The sequence below is a fragment of the Bos indicus x Bos taurus genome, chromosome 8 (genome assembly GCF_003369695.1).
Source record: "Bos indicus x Bos taurus breed Angus x Brahman F1 hybrid chromosome 8, Bos_hybrid_MaternalHap_v2.0, whole genome shotgun sequence".
NCBI classification, from domain to species: domain Eukaryota; kingdom Metazoa; phylum Chordata; class Mammalia; order Artiodactyla; family Bovidae; genus Bos; species Bos indicus x Bos taurus.
This window is the reverse complement of record NC_040083.1, coordinates 111929619-111956747: the sequence shown is the minus strand read 5'-3', so window position 1 is coordinate 111956747 and position 27129 is coordinate 111929619. Positions and strand designations below refer to the sequence as shown.

At 49.0% G+C, this 27129-nt stretch overlaps 1 protein-coding gene and 1 non-coding gene across 23 annotated transcripts in view; both read right to left on the bottom strand.

The window, feature by feature from the left end:
* Positions 1 to 27129, bottom strand: part of MYT1L (myelin transcription factor 1 like) — a 397832-nt gene that overhangs the window by 161367 nt on the left and 209336 nt on the right. For all 22 annotated transcript variants that reach the window (XM_027550720.1, XM_027550721.1, XM_027550738.1 and 19 more), the window contains one exon: positions 6671 to 6813. The gene's annotated coding sequence lies outside the window, so the exon portion shown is untranslated. The remainder of the gene's footprint in view (positions 1 to 6670; positions 6814 to 27129) is intronic.
* TRNAC-GCA lies at positions 19410 to 19481 on the bottom strand. Its single transcript has one exon. It is a non-coding gene; the product is annotated as a tRNA-Cys (tRNA).

Genomic DNA, 27129 nt, shown 5'->3' with positions numbered 1-27129 from the left:
GGACACGACTGAGCGACTTCACTTTCACTTTTCACTTTCATGCATTGGAGAAGGAAATGGCAACCCACTCCAGTGTTCTTGCCTGGAGAATCCCAGGGACGGGGGAGCCTGGTGGGCTGCCGTCTATGGGGTTGCACAGAGTAGGACACAACTGAAGTGACTTAGCAGTACGTTATAACATCACATTTAATAGACATTTTTATAATGGCAGATAAAAAAGTTATAAAGGTGATTTAAGCAATAATGACGAGCCACTATGAAAATGATCGAAAAGCATTATGTGGTGAATTAGGGATGATCTCGACGAAACACAATGGGAAATTACTGGGCTGTCTTCTGGGAAGGGTGCACAAAAGCGGTGACCTCCGAGTTGTGTTAACAGCATCGCCCCGTTAGGCAAAACTGTGTGCTTTAGTGGCCACCTAGAAGTTTTACAAATTCTTGGTGTGCAAGCTCGTATACACACAATATATGCGCACACAGGTAATATCTGTTGTGAGTATATGTGGAGCCAACACAAGCATAGTCATGTGTGATGTTTGCACCATCACACATACGTGCTGCACCCGCTCTGGGGGCGCTTCTGCTCTTGGGGTGTTTCTGGAATTTTATAACATACAGTCTGATGTTCAGAACTCCTGGGGCCAGGAGCCCCCGGGTCCCTTCTGCCTGCTTCCCCTGCAGACAGCTCCGAGCGGCCCTGTGAGGTCTTCAGGGACATGGTGGGAAGGCTAGTCCCAGCTCTTAGGTCAGGAGCCTAATCGCCCACCTAAGCTTGAATCCCGTCTGTGCCATTTACTGTGCAATGTTGGGCATTTTATTTAACTTTTCTATACATATGTTTCCTCTGATAGAAACAATGGATAGATGGAAGAGGAACACAAGGTGTTTCGAGGACTGAATGGGATGTGGTGAGAGGTACTTTGAGAGCAGAGCTTGGTCTCTGTCCTTCATTATCTCTCTGTTTGCTCAAACTCATGTCCATCAAGTCAGCGATGCCATCCAACCATCTCATCCTCTGTCGTCCCCTTCTCCTCCTGCCTTCAATCTTTCCCAGCATCAGGGTCTTTTCCAGTGAGTCAGTTTGCCTCAGGTGGACAAGGTATTGGAGCTTCAGTTTCAACATCAGTCCTTCCAATGAATATTCATGACTGATTTCCTTTAGGATGGACTGGTTTGATCTCTTTGCAGTCCAAGGGACTCTCAAGAGTCTTCTCCAACACCACAGTTCAAAAGCTTCAATTCTTTGGTGCTCAGCCTTCTTTATGGTCCAACTCTCACATCCATACATGACTACTGGAAAAATCATAGTTTTGACTAAATGGACCTTTAAAAGTTGGCAAAATGTCTCGGCTTTTTAATATGCTGTCTAGGTTTTTCACAGCTTTTCTTCCAAGGAGCAAGTGTCTTTTAATTCCAGGCTGAAGTCACCATCCACAGTGATTTTGGAGCCCAAGAAAATAAAGTCTGTCACTGTTTCCATTGTTTCCCCATCTATTTGCCATGAAGTGATGGCACTAGATGCCATGATCTTAGTTTTCTAAATGTTGAGCTTTAAGTCAGCGTTTTCTCTCTCCTGTTTCACCTTCATCAAGAGGCTCTTTAGTTTTTCTTAGATTTCTGCACTTGGCTGATATCATCAGGGCAGAGTTTGGTACTAGCAGATACTTAAGGAACATGGGCTTTCCCAGGTGGCTCAGTGGGAATACTGAGAACACTCCTGCCAATGCAGGAGATGCGGTTTCCATTCCTGGGTCGGGAAGATCCCCTGGAGGAGGAAATGGCAGCCCAGTATTCTTGCTTGGAAAATCCCATGGACAGAGAAACCTGGCGGGCTTCAGTCCACGGGTTGCAAAGAGTGGGACACGACTGGGTGCGCACACACGCTGAGCCCTTGGCACTTACCACCAGCATTTGCAGTCTGCAGTGTTGTCGTGGGCTCCACTGCACTCGATCTAGCCCTTTATCCCTATTTCTCAGAAAAAGAAAGTAAGGCTTTGAAGGGATTTGCCCAGAGGAATACAACTGTTAATCGGCAGGGCTCGGATGAAACTAACAGTATTTGTCAGCTGTTTTAAAGAAATCTGCATCAAAGGGTCAGAGAGCAGAGATATATGAGGCTGGAGCTATTTCAGTGGATTCCTCCTTCTGGATGAACAGCACACTTTTCTTTAAAGTAGGCACCATTCGGAACACAATTCATGGAGTTTTTTGGGGGAAGTAGATATTGATTTCATTTTGAGTGATATCTTTAGTGTGGACGCTGGCTGGGAGTGCGATCTCCTCCTTGGGCCCTGGCTCAGAGGAGACTCAGTTTCCTGGAGTAGCAGCTGCGGGCAGCCACAGGTGCCCAGCTCGCAACCGTGGTGGGTAACTGGGCCACAGAGACGGAAAATGCCCTAAATCTAAACCTCGTGGAGTGGCACTTTCACTTCTTCCGTAAGAGCAAGCCCCAGAGTCCTTCTTGACTGGGGGTGCTCGGGGAAACTGGGGGTGTGGACAGGAAGTAAGTCCACGGAGTACTGGGGGGTCACAGCCAGTTGAGCAATGGTGATGGAACCATGGACCCTTACCCTGTGCCCTTCTGACGCTGAGCTGTAACCTAAAGAGTAGAACCAATGCAAGAACACTCCTGGGAATCTATAGCTCAAACAACTGCAGGGCAGCAGGTGATAAGACTCTGGACGGCCGAATGTGATCACGCTGGGCGTTGGAGGTGGAAAGGGTGGTGGGCAGAGTGAGAGCAACTAGCCATCAGCTTCTGGGATGAAGAGCACTGGATCGGACCATTCTGGAGGCTCCCTCCAAAAGGACCTCGAGATGGAGCCATCCCACATTCTTTCCCGCAGACTGCAGAAGTCACATCTGTTTCACCAACACCAAACATAAGCCAGGAGGAATCGAATCCTTTGCCCAAACAAGCAGCTGCACTTGCCAAGTGACTGGCATCCATTCCTGTGCCTCGACTTCATCTCTGGTTTTGTGTTTTTCTCCTGCATAGAAGCTCACTCCCAATTCATATGTCTAATGACTTAACCTTGCAAGACCCAATTCTGGGGTCACGTCCTCTGCAAAGACATCTTTCCCATCTGTAATCAGAGCGAAGATCTCTTTTTCATCCTCCTAAATCATCTTCCCCAGGTCTCTGGTTGCCATGAGAAGTGACCGAGCTCCTCGCAGGGGCTGGGAGCAGAAATGACCAGGCTCTGCCCTGCCCGGAAGGAAGGAGCTTCAGGCCTGTTTGCTGTGGTCCTTGCCATGGGGACCCTCTGGGGACTGTGACCATGCCTCATTCATCTTATATCTCCTGAGCCTAGAAGGGTTCGTGGCACAAAACAGGTACTCAACATTGTTGAAAAAATGGGGCCCATGTGAAAACAGTGATTCATACACAGTTATCCCTTGGTACCTGGGACAGAAAGGGTAGTTATGAACAAACCCTCTCCTCTGCATCCTTGTTTGTCATCTACTCTACTGCTAACTTCTGAAATACTTTCACTGGGCTTGGAAATAGAGTTGCATTAGTGGTTGAAATGGGAAGGCTCCTTGGAATTAGTGATTTGTGTAAAATGTAGATCTCTGAACAAAATTCCTTTCTATCTTATCACTGGCCACCCACATCTGGTATCTGTGTGGTCTTGGCTACTTATTAACTACAGCTTTTTAGCAGAATCACTTATGGCCTCTAATCTCGCCTTTACTGAGCTCTGAGTGGTAAGAGTAATCACTCAGACTCGCAGGGTTTGGGAGGAATCTACTGCTTACCCAGTGCTGATGTCCAGGTCCAGGCTCGGGCACTGGTAGGTTTTGTTGGTCAAAAATTACACAGGAGGGCCACTGATCACACATTCAAATGCACCGCACCTCTCCACACTGTTAGCACTGACCGTGGTCTTGAGTGGTGCCCTATCATACCTAAGTTTTGTATCTTCTAGATTCTAATTATGAATAAACAGCTTCTGAATGCCAGAAAGCTTACCCTGATGGAAGAGACCAGGTGGAATATTCCATGACATTGGTGGTTTTCTACTAAGGAACTACTGATTTCAAAATTCTGAGTTTTAAGAAATTTAACAGAAACTGTCTCTTCATTCTCAGTGCAGATTTGTGTAAAAGTTTATATTTATCATTCCTATATAATTGCTTAATTATTGTTTTCCAGACCAGAATCAGAAAAAGGAAAAGAAAATCTTATTTTTTTTTAACTGAAAAAACATGTATTTACGGTAATGTTGCATGTTCAAATTGGACAGGAAAGTTCACTACCATAAAGTATGAAATCCTCTATTTCTGTCTGATTAAGAAACTTGGCCATGCAATTTATAATTTCAAAATAATCCCCATCAAAAGTCCAACGTCACTGTTTTGCAGAAGAAGATCCATCCTACAATTCATATGGACTCTCCAGGAACCCCCAAATAGCCAACACAATCTTGAAAAAGAAGAACAAATTTGGAAGTTTCGTATTTCCTGATTTCAAAACTCACTACAAATTTACAGTAACCAGAATAGTGTGGCACCGGTGTAAAGACACAGACAGCACAACGGAGCAGAACAGACAGCCGTAGATACACCTTCGAATGCGGTCAGATGGCTCCTGACAAGGGTGGCAAGACCACTCAGGGGAAAGGGCAGTCCTTTCAACAAATGGTGTTGGGAAACTGGGTATTTACATGAGAAGAATGACACTGGACCCTTATCTTACCCCATATACAAAAAGTCACTCCATTTGGGTCAAAACTCAGAGCCAAACATAGGAGCGAAGACTATACAGCTCTGAACAGAAAATATATAGGAAAATCTTCATGATGTTAGACTTGGCAATGATTCCTTGGATATGAGACCAAGAGCCACAGAACAAAAGAAGGATAAATTGGACTCTGTCAGAATTAAAACCGTTTCGCTGTCAAAGGACACTGCCAACCAAACGCCAAGGCAAACTACAGAACGGGAAAAAACATTTGCAAACCATTTATCCAATAAGGGCTTAATAGCCAGAATATATAAATAACTCTTATAACTCAGTGACAACAACAAAGCTTTCTGATTAAGGCAAGAAGCTTCAACAGACATTTACCCACAGAAGATACACAAGGGCCCAATGAGTACATGAAAGGGTCCTCAGCCTTACCATCATCAGGAAAACGTAAGTCAAAACCACAGCAAGATACCACTTCACAGCCATCACATGGCTATGGCAAAAGCAAACCCACACAGAAAGCAAGGTGCTGCTGAGCATGTGGAGAAACTGGAACCCTTGTGCATGGCTGGTGAGAGTGCAAAATGCAGCAGCCACGATGGAAAACAGTAGGGAAGTTCCTTAAAAAATTAACATCCGATCGAACAGTTTCACATCTGGGTATATCCATGAGCAGAACTGAAAGCAGAGATTCAAACAAATATTTGTACAGCCCTTCATAGCGTCATTATTCTTAGTAACCAAAAGGTGGAAGCAACCCAAACATCCATTTACAGAGAGTGGATAAAGCTAATGTGGTCTCTGCCTGCCACAGAATCTTATTCAGTCTTAAGAAGGGGATTCTGATGCCGGCTACAATGTCACGCTGTCAAAATAACCAGTCACTAGTGGACTGCAGTCCATGGGGTTGCAAAGAGTCAGACACGACTTAGTGACTAAACCACTGCCAAAGTAACGATACTGTATAGTTCCGCTCGTACGGGGCCCCTAGAGCAGGTCAATTCAGGGAGACAGGAAGTGGCTGGTGGTTTCCAGAAGCCAGGAGGAGGCAGGGGTGAGTGCTTAGTGGAGACAGAGTTTAAATCTGGGGAGACGAACAGGTTCTGGGGACGGGCAGAGACGGTAGTGCTCAGCTCTGTGGATGTGCTCCATGCTGGTGAACTGTGCACTTAGAGATGGTTCAGGCGGTCACTTTTACATTCTGTGTACTTCACCACAATTTAAAAACCCTTAAGGAAGAACATTAGCCATAACTGGGCGTTTCCAAGGACCTGACTCTCATGGGCCACGGCAGCACCAAGGGAGGCTGATCATCCCTAACTGAAGCGTCCTGGGATGACCCCGGACAGAGCACGCAGGCCCTCACTAAAGACACGTCTAACTTCCTTAAAGACAGAGTCCCTGAGTGGACTGGCGGTGGAAAGAGAGATCTAATTGTAAAGCAGCTCTGTACAAAGGGACTTCCCAGGTAGCGCTGGTGGAAAGAACCCACCTACCAGTGCAGGAGACCCAAGAGACACGGCTTTGATCCCTGGGCCGGGGAGATCCCCTGGAGGAGGGCATGGCAGCCCACTTCAGTATCCTTGCCTGGAGAATCCCATGGACAGAGGAGCCTGGCAGGTTATAGTCTGTGGGGTCACACAGAGTCGGACACAACTGAAGCAGCTGAGCAGGCATGCTGTACAAAGAAGCCCCCACAACTGACAAAGCCTGAACAGAGCTGTTAATCTGGCTGTGAAATTATTTTCTAGATAATGTTGTAATTGGATACAAAACCATTTGAATCTCTGTTTAGTAATAGTGATAATTTCTGACATTGTACTGAGTTTATGAAGGTTAAGGGACATTCTACCCTTGATCAAATACAGAATCCTCCATCACAAACCTGACTTTGTGCTTTCTCGAGTATACGTTGAGGCAGTACACACACACGTCTGCACGCGGAGCCTGGAGTCGGGCGCGGATCCTTACCTTTACGTGGCCCTTGGATCGCCATGCGTCTGTGGACCACCTGGACCCTTCCCCGACGGGATGTTGTGGATAGTTCCAGAGACACAGACTCTTGACTGGACTCGATAACTACATTTTTTCCTCCTCCACGAGGTGCAGTCGGTCTAGAGAAGAAGCAGAGGGCAGAGGAGTGAAGCCAATTTCCATAGTGCAGGAAGGGTCCTACCTGGGGGTCCAAACACCAGGGAGGCTCGCCTTGAGGAGGAGAGCTGATGACAACCAGCTGGCACACGGACACGCCGGGACGCTCCGGGGGCATGCCACGGCGCTCCGGGGGCCCTGGGGACAGTGTCACGGGGACTCATTCTCCATCAGTAATTCCTTATAGGAAAATCTCTTTAGAAAACTAAACTACTGTTTGTGATGTCAAGATTACACAAAACTGCAACCACACTCTCCTAAAACCAAGTGTAAGAGCTAGTTTTGATTGAGTCTGAAAATCATAAAGGCCGTATGAAACATTTAGGAGCGAGTTGGGACGCAGAACAACATGTCTGTGTCAACACAGCGCTTCTGCTGCCATAGGCCGTCAGACGTGTCTTTAGTTTCTTCATCTTCTCCATTCAAAGGACAGCAAACAAGCTACAGTCCTTCCCACAGAAAAGGCTTTACAAGGACACGCTGTTTGCTAATGAAAAAGGAAAGAAAGTACTACCTCTTAAGTATTCACTAAAAATTTTTATTTGTTGTAACTACAAAGCAACAACCAAATGTAGTGTTTAAAACGGCCTTTGTGCATAATCTTCTATGATGAATATTTGCATAGTGGGCACAGTTATTCTGAAGATGTTCTGAGATGTTACTAAATTGGTTACCAGTGGTTTGAATGGCATTCGAGGCAGTGGTTTTATGAAAATGCATCTTAATTCTCATCATATGAAGAACATCAAAGTAGACAAATTTAAATAAATCTTATAAATCAGCCAACACAAAGCAAAACAATTACGTGATTGAAAAATGAGTGAAAAGGATGATCTATTAATGATCAAAGCCACTTTATCCGATACATCGCCAACACGTTGCTCAAAATCACATTTCAGCAACTAATTTACACATTTCGCTTTTCTGGTAATCCCAGAAAGTCACCTCCACGGCTCTAAGCATTTCCTAAAGGGCCGAGGGAGCATCCCACGGTTCCCCTTCTTTTCAGGGAATCTGTGAGGTTCTACCCTGCAAGGACAAAGCATACCCTGAGGGGCCGTCAGGAAAAGGATAGGCTCTCCTCGAGCGCAATTAGGATCTGTGAGACCCTAATCTGTGGACAACGTTTTGTTTGGCGCATGCTCTGTTCTCCACTCCCACATTCAGAAATACATCAGCGGGCTGAGAAAACATTCTCCTTCCCATGTAGATGCCGCCGGCTCTGAGCCTTTCTCGGACCCGCTCCTCCTAATAGCACTGAGTCTGCTCTTCCACCCTGGTGACAGACTTCCCTGGTTCCCTCAGGCTCACAGGGAGCTGGGGTTCCCCACAAACATGAGACACCCTGTCCCCCTTTGGAAGACAGACAGAAGTTAGGGTGGCTGTCAGCAGGAGACACCACGTCTCCCCTAGAGGGGTCTTCACCCCCTAGTCATGTGTCGGATGTAGATTAAAAACTCATTGACAGATGGACTACAGGTTAAATGCCCTTGAAGTGTATTTGATGCTTCTGACTAAATGCATGTCTATTTTGATTTAAGATGACTGAGATGTAAAACAGAAGTTAAGGCAGAAGTTCAAAAAACAGAATGAAGGCTCCTGAGCCAGTTCTTTGAACAAAACGCGTCTCCTTGTGTAAGAAACGACAGAGCCCCTCAGGGACGTGCGCTCGGAAGACGCGGCCTTCCGGGAACTCGGGTGCGGACGGAGCGCCGCGCCCCGAGGTCCTGCCCGCTTCCGCCCCTGCCGCCCCTGCCGCTTGTGGTGATTTGAGAGGACTTCCCAGGGTGAGCTCCCGAAGCGTCTAGTGAGCAGCTTAGTTGCCAAACCCAAACGGCACCGACAGCGGGCGCCTGCGGGCGTTCAGTCCCGCTGCCTCAGCTGCCCGCGTCCACCGTCACTCAGGTGGGGCTCTGGGCTTCCTTACGGCGTTTGCATTGCATGAAATAACTGCACTCATTCCACTTCCTTTTAAACTACCTGCTTTGAGATAATCGTGGATGATCCACACGCAGCTGAAAGAATGGTGCAGAGAGTGAACCAGCGCTCACACCTGTGCCCAGCATGCCGTGGGTTGACCGCCCCGGGCATCTGGGGTGGCGGGTGGTGGCGAGGAGGGGGTTCATGTGGGTGGGGGGTTCCCTTCCCAGGATCTCACATCACTGTCTCCTCTTAAAACAGTACATAGTAAAGAAGCGATCTGAAGTAGACGCTCAGTTTTAGACCACTGCGTCATAAATGGCTGTATTATAAAATTCATTTTAACTTTACCTTTGTTAACATTCATGACCTAGGACAGATTTTGACTTTCTCCATTTAAGAGGACTAGGTATTGCTTAGTTTTTAGATGAGTCATGTAGTGAATAAAGAGCATTCTTTGTCCCCAATTCAAGGATGATTGATAACTTCGTTTTTGGTTTTTAGACTGATTATATATTAAGAGATAGACTGAAATTCAGTCTTGTCATGAAAGAGACATACGTGACCCTTTCTTTGAAACGTTTGCATTTTGGACAGAAGAAAACCAAGTTTCTCTGTTTCTTCCTTCCCTTCCTCCCTCCTTTCGTTATTTTTAAAATGTGTTTCCTGAGGATGAGGCAGGAGAGGCTATTCCAGGCAGGAATCTGGAAGCACTTCTCCATATATAACAAATCATAAACAGGGTCACCTTTAGTCTCATTATGTGTATAAAGTGCTTAAAAAGCTACTTTGATATAATTTTCTCTCTAATTTTTTCTTCTAACCTTTTAAAAAGACCATCAGAGAAACTGTGACGAGCAGCCTGAGGACTCTGACCCTGTGAATGTGACGTGAAGAGCGGGGTGGGCCACTCTGAGGCAGATTTGCTCCTTGCTAATTTGTAAATTAGTGCCCCTTCTGCTTCGTGCTTTTGCTAACGGCTCGTGGTGGCTCCCCACTCATGTGCGTTACGGAAACACCAGCAGTGCCCCAGGCCTGCGAGCCACGCGGCTGAGAGGTGCCCTGAGCTCCTGGGGGCCTCCGGGGACCACCGGAACCCCCGGCAATTCAGGGCCCATTTGGAGCCTCGAAGAACGGTTCTGCTGGGAACCAAGAGTGTCTTTACTTGGCTAGTGTTAAATATAGACGTTGGAACAGCTGTGTTCAGCACCTTTGGTAACAGGGACCCCTAAGAGAGCCTTGAAAGCCTTGGGAATTGGTCAGCTCTTGTGGGGACGTGCCATTTTCAGGAGGTGCGCATTTCTCGGTCTCCAGTGGGGCGGAGGGGTGGGGAGGGGAGGACGGCGGGAGGAGGCTGGCCGCGCTCTCCTCCTGGGGGCCAGGCCACAGCTCCTGCTCACCCCCTCGTCCAGCTCAGCCGAGACCCAGGTTCCGTGCAGCACTCCCCTCGTCCCAGGACCCGAGAGCCTTCAGCCTCCACTCAGACCTCCTGTGGTCCGTAGGCTGCAAAGACCAGTGTCACCATGAACAGCAGAAGGCACAGACGTACAAATGTAGCGGGGGAGGGATAAAGCAGGAGTTTGGGATTATTAATAACATATACACACTAGTGTACATAAATAGTCAACAATAGATGGTCAGCAAGGACCTCGGTTGGGTCAGGGGACTCTATTCAATACTTGGTAATAACGTTATGGGAAAAGACTCTGAAAAAGAGTGGATGTGTGTACACACAGAACTGGGTCACTTTCTTGTACACCTGAAACCAACACACCATTGTACATCAACTACTGTCGTTGTTCAGTCGCTCAGTCGCGTCCGACTCTTTGGGCCCCATGGACTGCAGCACACCAGGCCTCCCTGTCCACCACCAGCTCCCAGAGCTTGCTCAAACTCATGTCCACTGAGTTGGTGATGCCATCCAACCATCTCATCCGCTGTCGTCCCTTTCTCCTCCCGCCTTCAATCTTTCTCAGCATCAGGGTCTTTTCCAAAGATTCAGTTCTTCCCATCAGGTGGCCAAAGTACTGGAGTTTCAGCTTCAGCATCAGTGAATATTCAGGACTGATTTCCTTTAGGATGGCCTGGTTGGATCGCCTTGCAGTCCAAGGGACTCTCAAGACTCTTCTTTCCTCCAGTTTGGTTTTGTCTCTTTTCCATTCTGTTTGTTGGCTTGTTCTGGTTTCCTTCCTATTAGAGGATGTTCGCAGGCGTCTGAGGATCCTTGGCGGTTGCTAGCACGTACCTGGGCAGCACTGGCGTGTCCTGGATGGATGCCCTGCTCACGCTGCCATGGGTGATGCACCTGGATCTGGGGCGTCTGTGTCAGGTGTGTGGTCCGCGTGCGGTGAGTGGACGCTGTGCCCGGGCGGCATGGGCTTCGAGTCCAGGCTTCCGCTGCGTGCCTGAGTGCTCTTGGTGAGTTATGGAATTTTTTCTCTGCATCAGTTTCCTCATTTGTAAAGGGGTCACCACAGAAGAGCTTATAAAGAGTTTATAAAACTTTCAAAAAGGGGCACATCACTGGATTGTGTCTGCTACAGAGTGAGAGCTACAGAGGGTGTTTTGAACCAGTCAGTTGATAAATAGGCACCTCTCACCCGAGGAACCCGCTTGGGAGAAGATCAGGGGGACCGCAAGAGGCTGAATACTCAGCCTCTGCCCTTCCTCTGGGTCCGGCTTTCAGCACAGTGTCCAGCCTCAGCCCACCAAGAGCTCTCTGCTCTGTTCCACCAGAGAATAAACCTGGAGATGCTGGAAGGAAATAAATAAATAAACCAGCAGAGATGCTGGAAGGAAAAGATCCCTGGGGTCTACACAGCTTTTAACCTTTCAACCAACTCACCGGTTAAGAGTGCAGCGTCATCTCACCTCCCATGGGGCCTGAACCTGCGGGTCCTGGAGGTGTGAGCGTCCTGGGGAGGGTCTGAGCCCACCCCCCTTCCTGCACCTCCCTCCTCACCTGTCGCTGCCCTCTAGCCTCGGACAGGTCGCCATCGGCTCCCCTCTGTTCTGTGTCTTTTTTTTTAATGCACATGACTCTTCTGTCATTTTAGTGGGATTTGAGGTAAGAGAAGAAGCCAACGTTCTTGAATCTGCCATCTTTTACTGAACACGAAAAGTCTAACACCTGTTCATCTCTTCACAGGAAAGCTACGTTCTGAGAGGAGCACAGAGACAACACAGCAGGTTTTTTTTTTTTAATCCTTTCCTCCTAGAAAACAGTCATCTAGAACCCCATCTTTATTTTGAGTTGACTCTAACTAGATTCGTGTATTGAGTACAAGCATTTATGCCTGTTCAGTTCAGTTCAGTTCAGTCGCTCAGTCCTGTCCGATTCTTTGCGACCCCATGGACTGCAGCACGCCAGGCCTCCCTGTCCATCACCAACTCCCGGAGTTTACTCAGACTCATGTCCATTGAGTCAGTGATGCCATCCAACCATCTCATCCTCTGTTGTCCCCTTTTCCTCCTGCATTCAATCTTTGCCCACATCAGGGTCTTTTCCAGTGAGTCAGTTCTTCACATGAGGTGGCCAAAGTACTGGAGTTTCAGCTTCAGCGTCATTCCCTCCAATGAACACCCAGGACTGATCTCCTTTAGGATGGACTCGTTGGATCTCCTTGCAGTCCAAGGGACTCTCAAGAGTCTTCTCTGACACCACAGTTCAAAAGCATCAATTCTTTGGTGCTCAGCTTTCTTCACAGTCCAACTCTCACATCCATACATGACCACTGGAAAAACCATAGTGTTGACTAGATGGATCTTTATTGACAAAGTAATGTCTCTGGTTTTGAGACCAACGAGTAAAATTTTTTCACTTTGTTTCAATTGTCTGTTGCCCAGATGATTAGTCCACAGTGATTTCCCCTTGATTGCATCTCTTTTCCATCACACACCAGCTTTTTCCAGTCCCTTCTCTCTTCCCTCCTAATGTCCTCTTTCCACACCTTCCAGACCCACGTCTGCCAGCTTTCCGTATCAGTTCTGCCTTTTGGTGTCAAGGCCTTTCTCTCCACAAGCCTCCCCTTTGGGAGTGACGGGAGGCTTCCTCCCTGATGGGACTGTGGCTCACTTACATTTGTGTCTCTAGAACACAGGAAAAAAACAGGCCCTGCGGAGCGAACAGCTGGTATGTGCAGTGCGAGCCCCGTGGCCTCCTGCAGACCCCCAGGCTCCTGTGTCCCCCGCTCTTCTCTGGGGTCTCATGAGGCAGCGCCCAGAACGCTCTGTCTTCACCTCCTGCAGACCCCCAGGCTCCCGTGTCCCTGCTCTTCTCCGGGGTCTCATGTGGCAGCACCCAGCACGCTCTGTCTTCACCTCCCTCAGACCCCCAGGCTCCCGTGTCCCTTGCTCTTCTCTGGGGTCTCACGCAGCAGCACCCAGCACGTCTGTCTTCACCTGCTACAGACCCCCAGGCTCCCATGTTCCCCGCTCTGTTCTGGGGTCTCGCACGGCAGCACCCAGCATGCTCTGTCTTCACCTGCTGCCGTGCGGTTGCTTGTCGGGTTCCTGAGCCTAGACTCAGAGCCGCAATTCTGCGTTCCCTCCATCGCGCCCCAAGAAAGACACTGGGAGGTCTTTTTTCTTTTTCCCTATTTCCACAATAATTATCTGAGTGAAGAATCTAGATGGAGCAACTCTCCCTAGGATGCTGGAACATGTCCCTCCATTGCCCTCCTCCTCCTGAGGATCCTGGCTGTGTCCTCCCTGCCACTGACCTGACTGTCTGCCCCACTTTAGAGGGGGTTCAGAAGTAATGCCCAGGTCCCTCCTCGTCCTCAGCGTCGGGGTTGAGGGAAAGCACACGCTTCCCCAATGAACCACAGCCTCGGCCTTGCTGGCTGACTTTCTGGTTTCATGTGGGCTTACTGCCCTTGCGTCTGGCCGCCCTCTGGAGCACTGCCCCGCCTCCCTCCTGGGAGCACGGATGGAGCTGTGCATCCCGTGGGAAGCGATGGAGCCCTCCCAGGTCTGCGTCTCTGGGAGCCCAAGGAGAGAAAGCTCATGGAAAGGCTGGGGTTGGAGGGAGTCAGGATAAGATGGATGGCATGCTCTCGGAGCCACAACCCAGACACACTGGGATCCCAGAAACAGTGATCCCGGATACACCGTGACCCTGGACACACGGGGACCCCAGACACAGTGGGACCCCAGACACACTGACCCCGGACAGGCGACCGTGCCCCGAAAGGCCCAGTTTTCTGGCCTCCTGGGGCTCTGGTGATGGTTAGTGGGAGCCCACGGCGTGATCACAACAGGGCGTCTGCCTCAGGTGGGACTGATGACTCAAGCACATGGATTTTGAACAGGAAGCTGGGACAGAGGAATGGCACAGGCTTGTGGGATAAGTTTAATGACTTTTCTCAAAAATGTGAATTGAGGTGCGTGGGGAAGAGAACAGGTTTAATTTCAGCAGAGGTCCTGGGAAATAGGGTCTGTTTCACAGGTGACTCAGGTTCACTGCCCAGGGCACGGTCTCCACGGTGAATGGAGGGCTTCTGGCAAAGACCGACGTTTCCAGTTTATGGGGGAAACTGAGGGCTCTTTGGGGAGCTGGGTGGGAGGAGCTCTGTGGGGCGGTCCAGTCGGGGCCGAGCTGGAATTTGCCCCCCCAGTTCCTCCACCCAGACCTCTCCAAGTCCTGCTGCTTCCTCCGCAGGGCTTTGATGCCCCTGGAGAAGCGGGGACCCCTGCGGGTGGCGGGTCTGCGCATCCTCATGGGGTGAAGGGACTGCGAGGGTGTGAACGGGCGGAGGGGCGCCGCTGGCCGCCAGAGCGGACCCTTCCCCCACACCCTCGCCTGGACCCTTCACGCTTACAGACGGAGCGCACCGCCGGCTTTTTGCCCAATTTTGGTGATTTGCAAACGGGTCGCAGCCACTCCCCCACCAGTTCCATTTAATTTACATTTTAAAATTCAAGTCCCATGGATGTATCTGTATTGTAGTGATGATGTTCCCCCATCAACTCCCATTGAGGTTTATTTCATTTTCGGGCAAACCTTCCACATATGTATTTATTGCACAATCACAGCTACAGTTGCCAATTTCTGCTCAAAGATTTGTAGTTGGGACCAACCATGTGCAAACTCAGCTTTAACTTTTTAAGTTAAAGCACACAAGTGCTTTCCTCTTTTTTAATAATAAGAATATTACTATTATGAAAAGCACAATGGGGATGCTGAAGAGATCATTGATGTCACAGCCATGGGGTGATTAAATATGTCCAGGTGGACCCGGACATATCAGGAGGTTGACTTTTCAACTCTTTTCCAACCCGATAATCTCTGAAATCTTGAATGATAGATGTAATCTCAGTTTTTGATAACCTTAAACCTTTTGAGGTGAAACTATTGACAAGATAATGGAGCACTTAAAATATCTAAGAGGGTCCAGGTGAACAAGACACGTCTATTTCTTTATAGTAAAATAAGTACATTTTAGAGAAGCGTCTTGAAAAGTAAACTTTTTCAGTTGAATAATTTCCCCCATTTTCTTTCACTATAAGATGTCAGATAGTTTTAGATTGAAATATTTGACTGTTGGCTGTAATAATCAAAATTATAAAACTGATACATTTCTCAAAACCCATCAAATTGTAGAGAGCTACAAGATTCAAATCAAAGGTTAACAAGAACCACTTATGATCCTAAAATTCAGAGTTACACGTGTACAAAGCCACAAATATATCCAAAGCTAAAATGTAGAGCTTCAGTGTAAACCATAACACTGGTTGTCACTGCCACCTTGCTGAGTGTGTATTTTCAGGTAAATATTTTATTTATTTTTGTGTATACATCTTTTGAATTAAAACAATTCGCGCACTCTAAAGACTGCTTTCCAACCACACCCACAAACCCCTGGCTGCGCTCCTCACCCACGCGGCTCCGCGCTGTTCGCACTCAGCGGTTTGGGCCTCCCCACCCCCACCCGTAAACCCCGCTTAGCTCGTTGGTCGCCACCGGCTTGTTCTCTGTATCTGTGCTAAGCCAGCTCAGTCGTGTCCAATCCTTTGCGACCCCGTGGACTGTAGCCCAGCAGGCTCCTCCATTCATGGGATTCTCCAGGCATGAACCCTGGAGTGGGCTGCCGTTTCCTCCTCCAGGGGATCTTCCTGACCCAGGGATCGAACCTGCATCTCTTGTGTTTCCTGCGCTGGGAGGCGGATTCTTCACCACTAGCGCCACCTGGGAAGCCCTGTATCTGTGAGTCTGCTCTTTTGCTATGTTCACTCGTTTGCTGTATTTCTAGATTCCGCGTTCAGGTGAGGTCGTGCAGTATATGTCTGTCTCTGTCTGACATCTCACGTCCTGTCAGCCTGCATCGGTCCTTCAGTGAGGCAGCCCTTCCTAAAGCAGCTGCCATCGGATGGGGTTTGATTGCCTGCCTCAGACTGTCTTCACATCTTAACCTTCATCCAGGCGGCCTGGGTTTTAACCACCTTCCACCAGCTTGAATTTACCAACATCTGTACTGTGTGGGGAGAAAGCAATGGCGCCCCACTCCAGTACTCTTGCCTGGAAAATCCTATGGGCGGAGGAGCCTGGTAGGCTGCAGTCCATGGGGTCGCTAAGAGTCAGACACGACTGAGCGACTTCACTTTCACTTTTCACTTTCATGCATTGGAGAAGGAAATGGCAACCCACTCCAGTGTTCTTGCCTGGAAAATCCCAGGGACGGGGGAGCCTGGTGGGCTGCCGTCTATGGGGTTGCACAGAGTTGGACACAACTGAAGCGACTTAGCAGCAGTAGCAGCAGTGACCTTGTGAGTCTTTCTGCACTTTTCCATAAAGGAAGAGAAAGGTGCCCCTTGGCTTAGCAGTGGGCACCTCTCTCCTCCATCATTCTGGAGAAGCCTGTCTCTGCTGTGTCTGTGCCAACCTGACCCTGTGTTTATTTACCTCATTGGATCAGGTGGCACTGTTTCCTAATGAACTTAAAATTTCTGCTTCTTCTAGACCCTAATAATTTGCTAAGGTTTGTTAAATTTTATCTTTTACACACACACACACTCACACACAATCTAGAACCCTAGTTGGAAGTTACAACAGAAAGAAGATATTCGGCACCAAAGCACAGCAAGAGAACTCGTGTTCCCACGTTCTGAGGGAATGCTGTATTCTTTGCAAACTGTTTGTTTTCCTGCCGTCTTGCCTCATGCCATTTCCCAGGCCAGCTCACTCCTGTAAATCCATCTACTTGCCCTTAAATTTACTAGCTTAAATTCTACTCACTCAGTGAGGCCCAGCTCAGTTGTCACTTTATCCCCAAAACCTCCTTTCAACTCCCCAAATAGTTTCTAAAGTCTATAGTTTTTAAAGAACCGAAACACCTTTACATTTTTTCACGTAACAGAAAAATCATGCCTCGTCCTGGGGTTAGAGCCACGTCCTATTCATCTCACTAAGCTGGGTTTTCGTGGTCAGAGGGGGTTAGTACAGAGTCAGGTGACAATCAAGACAGCAGAGAGGCGCACAGCCTGTGTGCTCTGCCCCACGTATGCTCTCAGTGGTTCGTAAATATTGACTCAGGAGCCGCACGAGCCCTGGGGCAGGATGGAGATCCCGTCCACAGACGGATCCTGGAGAAGACTCCGCCATAAACATCAATGGTGCTGTCCATAAATGTTCTCTACTCGTGAAGTTAAGCCATGCCTGGCTCTCGTTTTTACCCAAGTGCTGAACTGGGAAGGCCACTGAGTCTAAAGCAAGACCAGTTCCAGGAGCACTCTAGGGACGGCACCCAGAAACGACGACAGCTGGGTGGGGGCGTTCAGAAGGGGCCTGCATGGGGTGGTCTCGTCTGCGGTGAGAGCGGCCCTCAGTGTGGGAGGACAGGGGGAGAAGGAGCCGCCGGAGTCTGCTCCCACTTTCTCTGCCTTGTCTTCAGAAGGACGGACAGACGAGGAACCAGGGCGCGGTGAGGCGGCTGCACAGACTGTGTCGTTTACAGGAACGTCATTCAGGACAGCGTTCAGATCAGTATGAGAGGATATAAAGCAGCCCATACGTTTAACAAAAGAAGTGCAGGCCCTCTGCAGGGAAGACGAGAACGCTTAACCGAGACACGTCAAAGGAGATCTGAGTCAGCGGAGGGACAAACCACACTGTCATGAGGTCAGTCTGAGGTCTCCTCAGACTCACGATGGCGCACTTTCAACCAAAATACCAAACAGGTGGTGCAAGAAGCTTGATATTTTTATATGGAACAGCCACGGGTCAGGGATGTCTTGTGAAGAAGACTATCAGAGAGGGGCAGGTTGCTAACTAGACATCGGTTCTGAAGCTGTAGCAATCAAGCCCAGGGGATAATGCTGTGTCTTGGCAAATCAACCTATGAAATAGGGTAGAGTCTGTAAACAGGTCAGCACCTGTTACATGGGAGGACTTCGGGGTGGAGAAGCCTTGTCAAAAGAGAAAAAAGAGACACTCCCCAACAAAAGGGATAAAAAAAATGATCATCTGATGGCAAAAAATAAAGTTGGATTCTTATATCTTCTACAAAGTAAACTCAAAGTGGAGTGAGGAGTTAAATATTAAAACCTCAAAACTCATCTTAAAAATGTAGATTAATATATTCTTAGATCTTGGAAGAGTAAGGAAAAAAAAGTAAGACACAAAAGCACTGGCAATAAAAGAAAAGATGGATGAACTTGACAATATTAAATTAAAAACTTCCTATAAAAGACACCTTAAAGACAGTGGAAAGTCAAATTACAAACTCAGGGAAGACATATTCTTGATTTTCATAAAGAATATATAAAGACCTAAAATAAATAAGAAAAGCACACTCAGTGCAATGAGAGATTGGGCAGAGAGCATTAATAAGCATTTTGACAAAGAGGAAACACATCCATGTATGGAGAGATCGTTAACAATTATTTATCAAAGATACGCAAAGATGAGATCCTATTCCCCCAGCTCTTGACAGAGTCTTGAAAAGTCTGATGATGCCAAGTGTTGGGGAAATGACGGCCAGTGTCTTCTTAGAGGCTTAATTTCCTATCAAGAGATTAGCGTCAGAGAATGCTTGCACTTGGAAGGATCTGAGAAGGCACTGGGTCCAGTGGCCTCACCTGTGAGCTCTGATGCCCCCTTGGTGTGGAGGGGTGAGGGGGAAATCCCATGAGTATGCCTAATGCTGACCAAAGCAGCCCACTCCAGCCTGATAGCAAGAGCTTCCTGGGTCATCAACAGAAAGGAGAGTCCTGCGGCTAGAACGTTCGAAAGCTCGTGTACAAAAGCGCCCTCCCTGCACGGACGAGCAAACACAGACCCAGACGGAGCGGAGCCACTAGCAGGCAGGGCAGCCACGGGGACTGGCACTGCCCGGCCAGCCTCCCGCCGCTGCCCAGGCAGCCCTGCCTGCTTCCCGGGATGAGTCCAGGAAGGGAGCAAACAACATTCCTGGGTACTTGCACAGCCCCTGAAATGCTGGAGTGTGAGCTCTGTGTCCTCAACAGACATAAACGGAACGCACTGCTTGCTCGACACCTAAACAGGGTGCTGGTGGTTCGGTGGCCGAGTCGTGTCCGACTCTTGAGACGCCGTGGACTGCAGCCCCGCCAGGCTTCTCTGTCCACAGGATTTCCCACCAAGAATACTGGAGTGAGCTGCCACTTCCTTCTCCAGGGGATCTTCCCAACCCAGGGATCGAACCTGGGTCTCCTGCATTGCAGGCAGACTCTTTACCGACTGAGCCACCAGGGAAGCTCCACACATAACCATATTTCTGAACAATTTACCTTAAAGTGGAATCTGAAAGATAATAGCATTTTCCTGTTGTACCACAAGACCACGAAAATAATCTCAAGATAAAGAGTAGAGTCTCATCTTCAAAATTAGTTAAGAGGAACCCATGCTTTGAGGTCAAACCGGGATGCCAGCAAGTCAAGCACTTGAGAGAACGGCGATTTGGAGTGGACGAGATGGTCTCCAGTTGGCAAGCTGTTCGTCAAGTACAGACACTCCCACGCGGAGCACAGGGTCTCAGAGACGCTGCGGGCTCCACCCTTCCTGACACGGGGCGATGCAAGAGCGGGCGGTTCTGTGTCTGGGCAGCCGGGCCCTTTCCTCCCAGACAGAGGCTGCTGGATTTGTGGAGGGACCATCTTCATGGAGCATAGACGGTGGGACGAGAGAGCGGGGAGGAGACAGCTGTGGAACACTGGACAAAGAACTGTGTCCTTCGAGGAAACTGCTCAGCCAGAGGACGCTTCTAACTCTCAGACGAGGTTTCGGCGGTGATTCCACGTCAGCTCTCTGGCCTCCGTATTCCGTAAAAGTGAATATGGTCCCTGCCCCCAACCCCACATCCTCTACCTGCCTTCCGCCTGTGGGAAACTTTAGTCAAAGAATAAGTTTAATCAGAGAAAGGAGAAATGTGGAAACAGGAAAGCAAAGTAGACCAAATAATGATAATGTAGTCATCACGCATAGTCAAGGACTTTTAGTTCTTTCTCAAGGGCTGTAGATAACATTCTGAGCCACCTCCTGTGAGCTCTTACAGACACGGAAACCCCAGGTAGAAGTGAAGTGCTGGATGAGCAGACTGTACCCAGCACTTGAGCCGCCACAGTTCTGAGAACTGACGGCAAAGAAATGGGAACAACTGCACCCGGAACTGAACACTGCCCGCACCGCAGACAACGCAGATGACGCTAGTCCGGCCGCTGACGCACCGCAGACAATGCAGATGACGCTAGTCCGGCCGCTGACGCACCGCGGACAACGCAGATGACGCTAGTCCGGCCGCTGACGCACCGCGGACAACGCAGATGACGCTAGTCCGGCCGCTGACGCACCGCCGACAACGCAGATGACGCTAGTCCGGCCGCTGACGCACCGCGGACAACGCAGATGACGCTAGTCCGGCCGCTGACGCACCGCCGACGACGCAGATGACGCTAGTCCGGCCGCTGACGCACCGCAGACAACGCAGATGACGCTAGCCCCGCCACTGATAACCAGCTTTGGAGATGACTGTGGGAGATGACGGCGCTCTTTCTGCATGTAACCTTCCCCCGACTCTGTCTGTAAAGGCTCTCATCCCCAGCTGGTCCGGGGGCCCAGGGTGCGGGATTAGCCTTTGGACGGGTGTCCGCCACCTTCCCCACCACTTGCCAGCATCTGGAATAAAGCCAAGTTTCCTTTCCACCCGCCTAGCTTTTGAGTGCCAAGCAGCTGGACTCACCACCTCTCCTTTCGGTAACAAAAGGGTGTTTAATAAAGTTGTTTATAAAGTCAGGGCTTTAAGTATTTTGCCTCCCAAAACAATGCTGTTTGTAAAAATAGGAAAAAAAAAAAAAGCCTTCAATAAACAGCCTTTTAAAAAATGTCAGCTCTCTGAACACTGGGGGATAAGATCTCCAGGGCACCATGGAACAAATGGTCTTAAATGAACAGAGGAGATTCCCCACCCCCCACCCCCAGCATGTTCTGAGGTGCTTCTGGGGGCCCCCCCAGGCTCGCGCTCTGGCAAGGACCGGCCTAAGTTTCAGCCACTGTTGTGAATCAAGTACATGGTTTTTAGGAAACAACTTTGTGCTTGCTCTGAAAGTACTTGTTTTCTTGTGTTTTTCCCCTAGTTTTACCTTCACGGGGGAAGAAGATATTCCTACAATGGTGCCAGACTGGCCCACCTCACATCTTAAGAGATCATGGTCGGTCTTTTGTGATCCAGCACTACAATTACTGACCGTTTTAGAGATGAATACCTGTGTCCTTTTTGCCTTTTTTATGGGTGTGTGAGACAGAAAGGAAGATGGAGACAGGGAGACAGACACACAGAGACAGTCACGGAGAGACCAAGAGACAGACGCGGGGCGACGGAGACACAGAATAGGAGAGAGACGGTCGCTGACGATTCCCACCCCCTCGGTGGCCAGGGAGGAAGACTCCCCTCTGAACTGAAAACCCATCTCGCCCTCGCCTACTGCTCCCTTCCACCGTCTCTCAGGAGAAGCAGGGAACGCTATCCGAGTAAGACTGGCAGCTTCTCACTCTGCTTCTTCCCCTGCAAGGCACCGTCCGGCTGCCACTTCCTCTGCAGCTGTCCGTCCATCCGCCCACTTCTCTGTCCACCCTTGCGCGGTTTGCCGGCCCTGCCCGATGGCAGAGGGACTGCGCTGGGAGGGCGTGCCAGGATCGCACACGCGCCGTCCGGCCCCTTGGCAAGCTCGGAGCCCGACGGGGCGGGCTGCCCGCAGCGTGAGAGGGCGCGGACGTGGTCCTGGGGAAGGGGGCCGGGCATGGAGCCAGTCTGCTCTTCGTGGAATCTGAGGTAGGTTCAGCTCACTTTGCCCTAGAGAGTGAGAGAGAACTGTGAACCGTGCTTGTGCTGAACACGTCTTCACGTCCATTGTATCAACCGTGCCAGGATGCACGGACCTGAGAGTCCTCTCTCAAACTCAGCTGTTCGGATAGACAGGCAGCAGTTACAATAGTTCACTAGCTCGGAAGTAAGAAATCAATAATAATCGCTAATATTCATGTGGATTTTAAGGAAAAGACCAAAGCTGCATGAATGGAATGAGCACTGGATATGTGGGTTTCATCTGCATGATCATTTATTTGACTGTCCTTGAAAGAGTCATTTAACCCCTATTTGAATATGTACATGCGGTAAATGTCTATAATTATACTTTATCTGCATTCCCAACGAATTATTTTGAAGATCAACATGGGACAAAAGTGGTAAGAACACTTTAGAAAGTAAGGAATGATACTAACACAATGTAGGAAGGATTAATGCTAGGGGTAATGCTAATAATAACACCCGTGGGAAAAGCAGATTCGGGCTCAAGTTTGAATGGACGCAAGAGTGGTGCTTCAAAGTGAAATGCGCAGATAAATCCGATCCTCCGGTGGCCTTCCGATTTACGCCTCGGAAATAAAAACGTTAATATGTAGTAAAACCTCACAAATCCTGGCTAATTGGGGGAAAGCCAATTTGAATTTCTGAAAGGTTTTAAAAGAAGTGTAGTTCTATTTCTTTAAAATGTATATAGTCATAGGAGCCAGTGGTTAGTTAAAGTGTTGTGAGGTCTCCACTCATAATGAGGGTAGGATAATGTTTAACCATCACTGACTCACTACTTCAATCAAGTATCTACGCAGAGCTGTGTGCGGAGTTACAGGCAGCCCTGGGCATAAACACAGAAACAGGGGACTGGCCTGTCCTCAGCAAGTTCTCTGTCCACTGGGGGATGCTGACAAGCGAAAGGGGCGTCACCAACAGATCACAGATGCTGCTGTGACCCAGGGACCACAGGCTGCTGCGGGCTCACCCTGGAAGGACATATTTCTCAGTTCTGGACGGGGGAGACTTCCCATATTAACACCTACCGGGTAAGCTGGGATAGGCTGAAAAAGAGGGTGGAGAAGGTGATGGAACTTTGTTCTAATGCAAGTCAGGCGGACCATGAAAGATTTGTAAGTACGGATCCTAGATCAGAGAATTTGCATCATCTGAAGTTTGTTCTGGCTGAAATGTGAAGAACTGATGAGGGACATGACTCTGGAGGAAGGCAGGCTAGCTCGGAGGCGTGGGGTCGCGGCTCGGGCGGGGAGGAGGGACAGTCACAGGGAGCAGGAGGAAGGTGATCTCTGCTTGGTTTGGCTTGGCCAAAGTCTGGGACTTCCAGGCGGAGACACGCATTAGTACAGAGTCGCAAGTGCAGATTTCAGCATCGGGGCTTCCAGCCCCGTCATCAGATGCTGCCCTCCTCAGCACACTTCGCATCAGCTCCCCTGGAAGATTCTCACAGTTTCCCAAGGGACACATCCTGTGAAATCCACGAGTGGCAGCACCCGGGACAGCCCTGGGCGGTCCCCCTCTCTGCCCTCCACCGTGAAGGCTCCTCTCTCGGGCAGCTGCCTTGGCCGACCTTCTCACCCTCCCTGGGCAGCACTTGCCCTCAGAGTCTCGCGCCATCTCTGTGCGGACAGTTCTCAAGTGTGCCCTGAGCATGTGAGTGGATTTCAAGTTTGTGGGTCCACAGATCTGAAATTACCCACCCGGGGGGTGTCTCCTAGGTCCCCAGACTCGCCACATGCCAGCCAAGCTAAGGTAAGGACCTGCCGGTCCCCGAGGGTCCTCCTCCGGCAGAGGACTCCCCTCACCCCACCAAAGGCATCAGAGACACTCTCTGCTCCTTCTGGCTCTTGCTGTAACTGAGACCTCCCCAGACCACCCCCTCTTCTGTGGTCCTCTCGCTCCTGCCTGAGTCCAGGGCCCGCCCCCCTCCATAGGGGAGCAGAGACCCCCACGCTGCTCGCTGCCCTTGTGTGTCACCCTCCCCATGCACGGCTCCACGAAGTGTCTCAGTGACCACCCACTTCCCCCACCTTTAAACGCCCTCCCTGGCTCCCCTGACCACAAACACCAACCGGCCCTGCTCCGCGGCCACCCCAGCCCCTCTGCAGGCCCGGGAGCCCCTTTTCAGACTCTCCCTCCAGCCTCTGTGACCCGGGCCACACATCTCAGCGATTCTCACCCACACACGGCCACATGGTTATGCATCCTTCTTCCTAACTTGTCCTCCAGCCTGAGAGGAGGGGTCACCCTGTTTCCAGAAAAGCTTCCCTTCACGCCTTCCCGGTCCCCGTGGGCCGAGGCAGGGCTCCCCCCTCTCCTGCAGCTCTGACCCCCTGACCTCTGACCTCCTCCCCACAACCTCCACCGGAATCCCTTGTCTCGCCAACAAGGGTCTTAAGGTCTGGACACTGTGGTAGCTTCACACGCTCCAAGCAAGGCCCAGGCTAATGAAAAGAAATTACTCAGTGAATGTTGATGAAACTATACTGTTTAAAAAACTCCAGAGCAGTAGAAATAGAATAAACCAATTTTATAACCATTTCACTTATCTTGCGGGTGATTGAGAAACTATAAATCAAGGTAGAAATCTCTCTCTCCTACTTCTGTAACCTGGGTCAGTTAACAATCCTTGCTCTTAAGCAATTTTTTATTTTTAAAACATGCCAACTGTTTTATTTTTAGCTTCACACAAAAGTTATATTCTTTCCTTTGAATTGTGCTATTCAGCCTCAGTCAATAGAAATAACAAACACTCCACTGAGTTTTCCTATCAGCTGGCCTGAGACTCATGGCCACTGCGAGTCTGAGTTTATTGCAATACATGTGGGCCATGCTAGCACCTTCAGTAAATACAGTGAGAGGTGACGTCTGTGCTGCAGAGAAATCCAGAAACAAAGATGCCCGCCCTCCTGGGAATGAGAGTTTCAGTCAAGGCCTGGAGAAACTCATAGGGTGGGTGGGGCATGGTTAGAAATAAAGGAGAAATCAGTTACTGGTCCATTTAAAAGGAATGTGTAAAACACAGGCAGAAATGCAGGCGTGCCCCTGAGGAGCCAGTGCTGAGACAGCTGAGGTGGTGTCCAGAAGAACAGAAAAGGCTGTTTAGAAGGAGAAGACACTCTCAGTGATTGAGATGAAAAGTCAGCCTGATAAATTCCGCTGTTGTGCAGGAGGCCACACAATGCAAGATTTAAAAAATGTACAGAATTTAACAAAAGAGGGCAAGAGACATAAAGTAAAAATTACAAAATACTATTGTAAGAACTTAAATGGAAAGCCATCCCATGCCCCATGTCCATTTTGGCAATACTCTCAAAATTGATCTACAGATTCAGAACAGACTCTAACAAAAGCCCAGCTGTTTTTTAAATGAAACTAAGTTGATTCTAAAATTCATATGGAGATGCTAAGAACCCAAAATAAGCAAAACAGCTTGAAAAGGAAGAACAGAGTTGGAGGAATCAAATTCCCTAACTTCAAAAACTACTACTATTACTACTACAAAAAAGAAAGAAAAAAAAAACTAAAGAAGCAACTGAGAGCTTCCTTGGTGGCTCAGTGGTAAAGAATCTGCCTGCCAGTGCAGGGCACCCGGGTTTGATCCCTGGTTTGGAAAGATCCCACCTGCCGCAGAGCAAGAAAGACCACACACCACAGCTACTGAGCCTGCGCTCCAGAGCCCGGGAACCACACTGTTGAGCCCATGAGCCACAGTTAAGAGAGTAGCCCCTGCTCACCACAACTGGAGAAAAGCCCGCATTGCCATAAAGACCCAGCACAGTCAAAAATACATCAGTCAATAAATAAATCATTAAACAAACAAACAAATAAAATTATACAAAAAACAAGTAACTGAAACGGTGTGATGCTGGTTTAAGAACAGACCTGTAGATCAACAGAAAAAAACTGAGAATCTAGAAATAAACCATAACACTTATGGTCAATATCTATTATATACAATAGGATGCCTATTACATATATTTAAAAAAAAAGGAAAATAACAACTGGTAGGAAGGATGTGAAGAAGTCAGCGGTGGAAATGTAAAATATTACAGCTACTTTGGTCATACCTTGGCAGTTTCTAAAAATACTAAATGCAGAATTAACACATGATAGCACTTGGAGAAGGCAATGGCACCCCACTCCACTACTCTTGCCTGGAAAATCCCATGGATAGAGGAGCCTGGTAGGCTGCAGTCCTTGGGGTCGCTAAGAGTCGGACACGACTGAGCGACTTCCTTTCATTTTCACTTTCATGCATTGGAGAAGGAAATGGCAACCCATTCCAGTGTTCTTGCCTGGAGAATCCCAGGGATGGGGGAGCCTGGTGGGCTTCTGTCTATGGGGTCGCACAGAGTCGGACACGACTGAAATGACTTAGCAGCAGCAATTTCACTTCTATCCAAGAGAAATGAAAACATACCCGCACAAAAACGTGTATGTATGTGTTCACTGAAACATGATTTCTAATAGCCTAAATACAGGGAAACTCCAATTTCCATCAACTAATGAACTGTAATACATGCAGCCAAAGAAACGCTGCTCATTCATAGAAACGGATGAAGTTCCGATTGGTGTTAGACCAGGGATGAGCCTTGGAAATAATGCTAAATGAAAAAAACACAGATCACAAAACCACCTCGTATTGTTTGATTCCAATTATGTGAAACGGAAGAAGCAGAAAAGAGGTAAGTCCTTCGAAATGGCAAGCAGGCTCCCGGTTACCAAGGGCTGGGGAGAGAGGAAGGGGAGTGGGCTGAGGGGAGTGCCCCTGCTGGGGAGCTGAAGTCCTGCCGAGGTCGAGGTGAGAGCTGCACAGCTCTGTGGACCCGCTGAAGCTCTGAGCTGCATGCTCTTTAATGGGGGACTTTTAGGGCACGTGGAATAACTCTCAGTAAAAGCATCAAGAATGCGCATTTCCATGGCAGAGCAAGCCCGGGATACAGTGGGCCCTTTCTCTAGTCAGCGGCATTTTCACTTCGGTTTCTAAATGTCGTCAGTGACCGTAAACGTGCTCCTGGAGTGGGCAGTGCTCCTGGC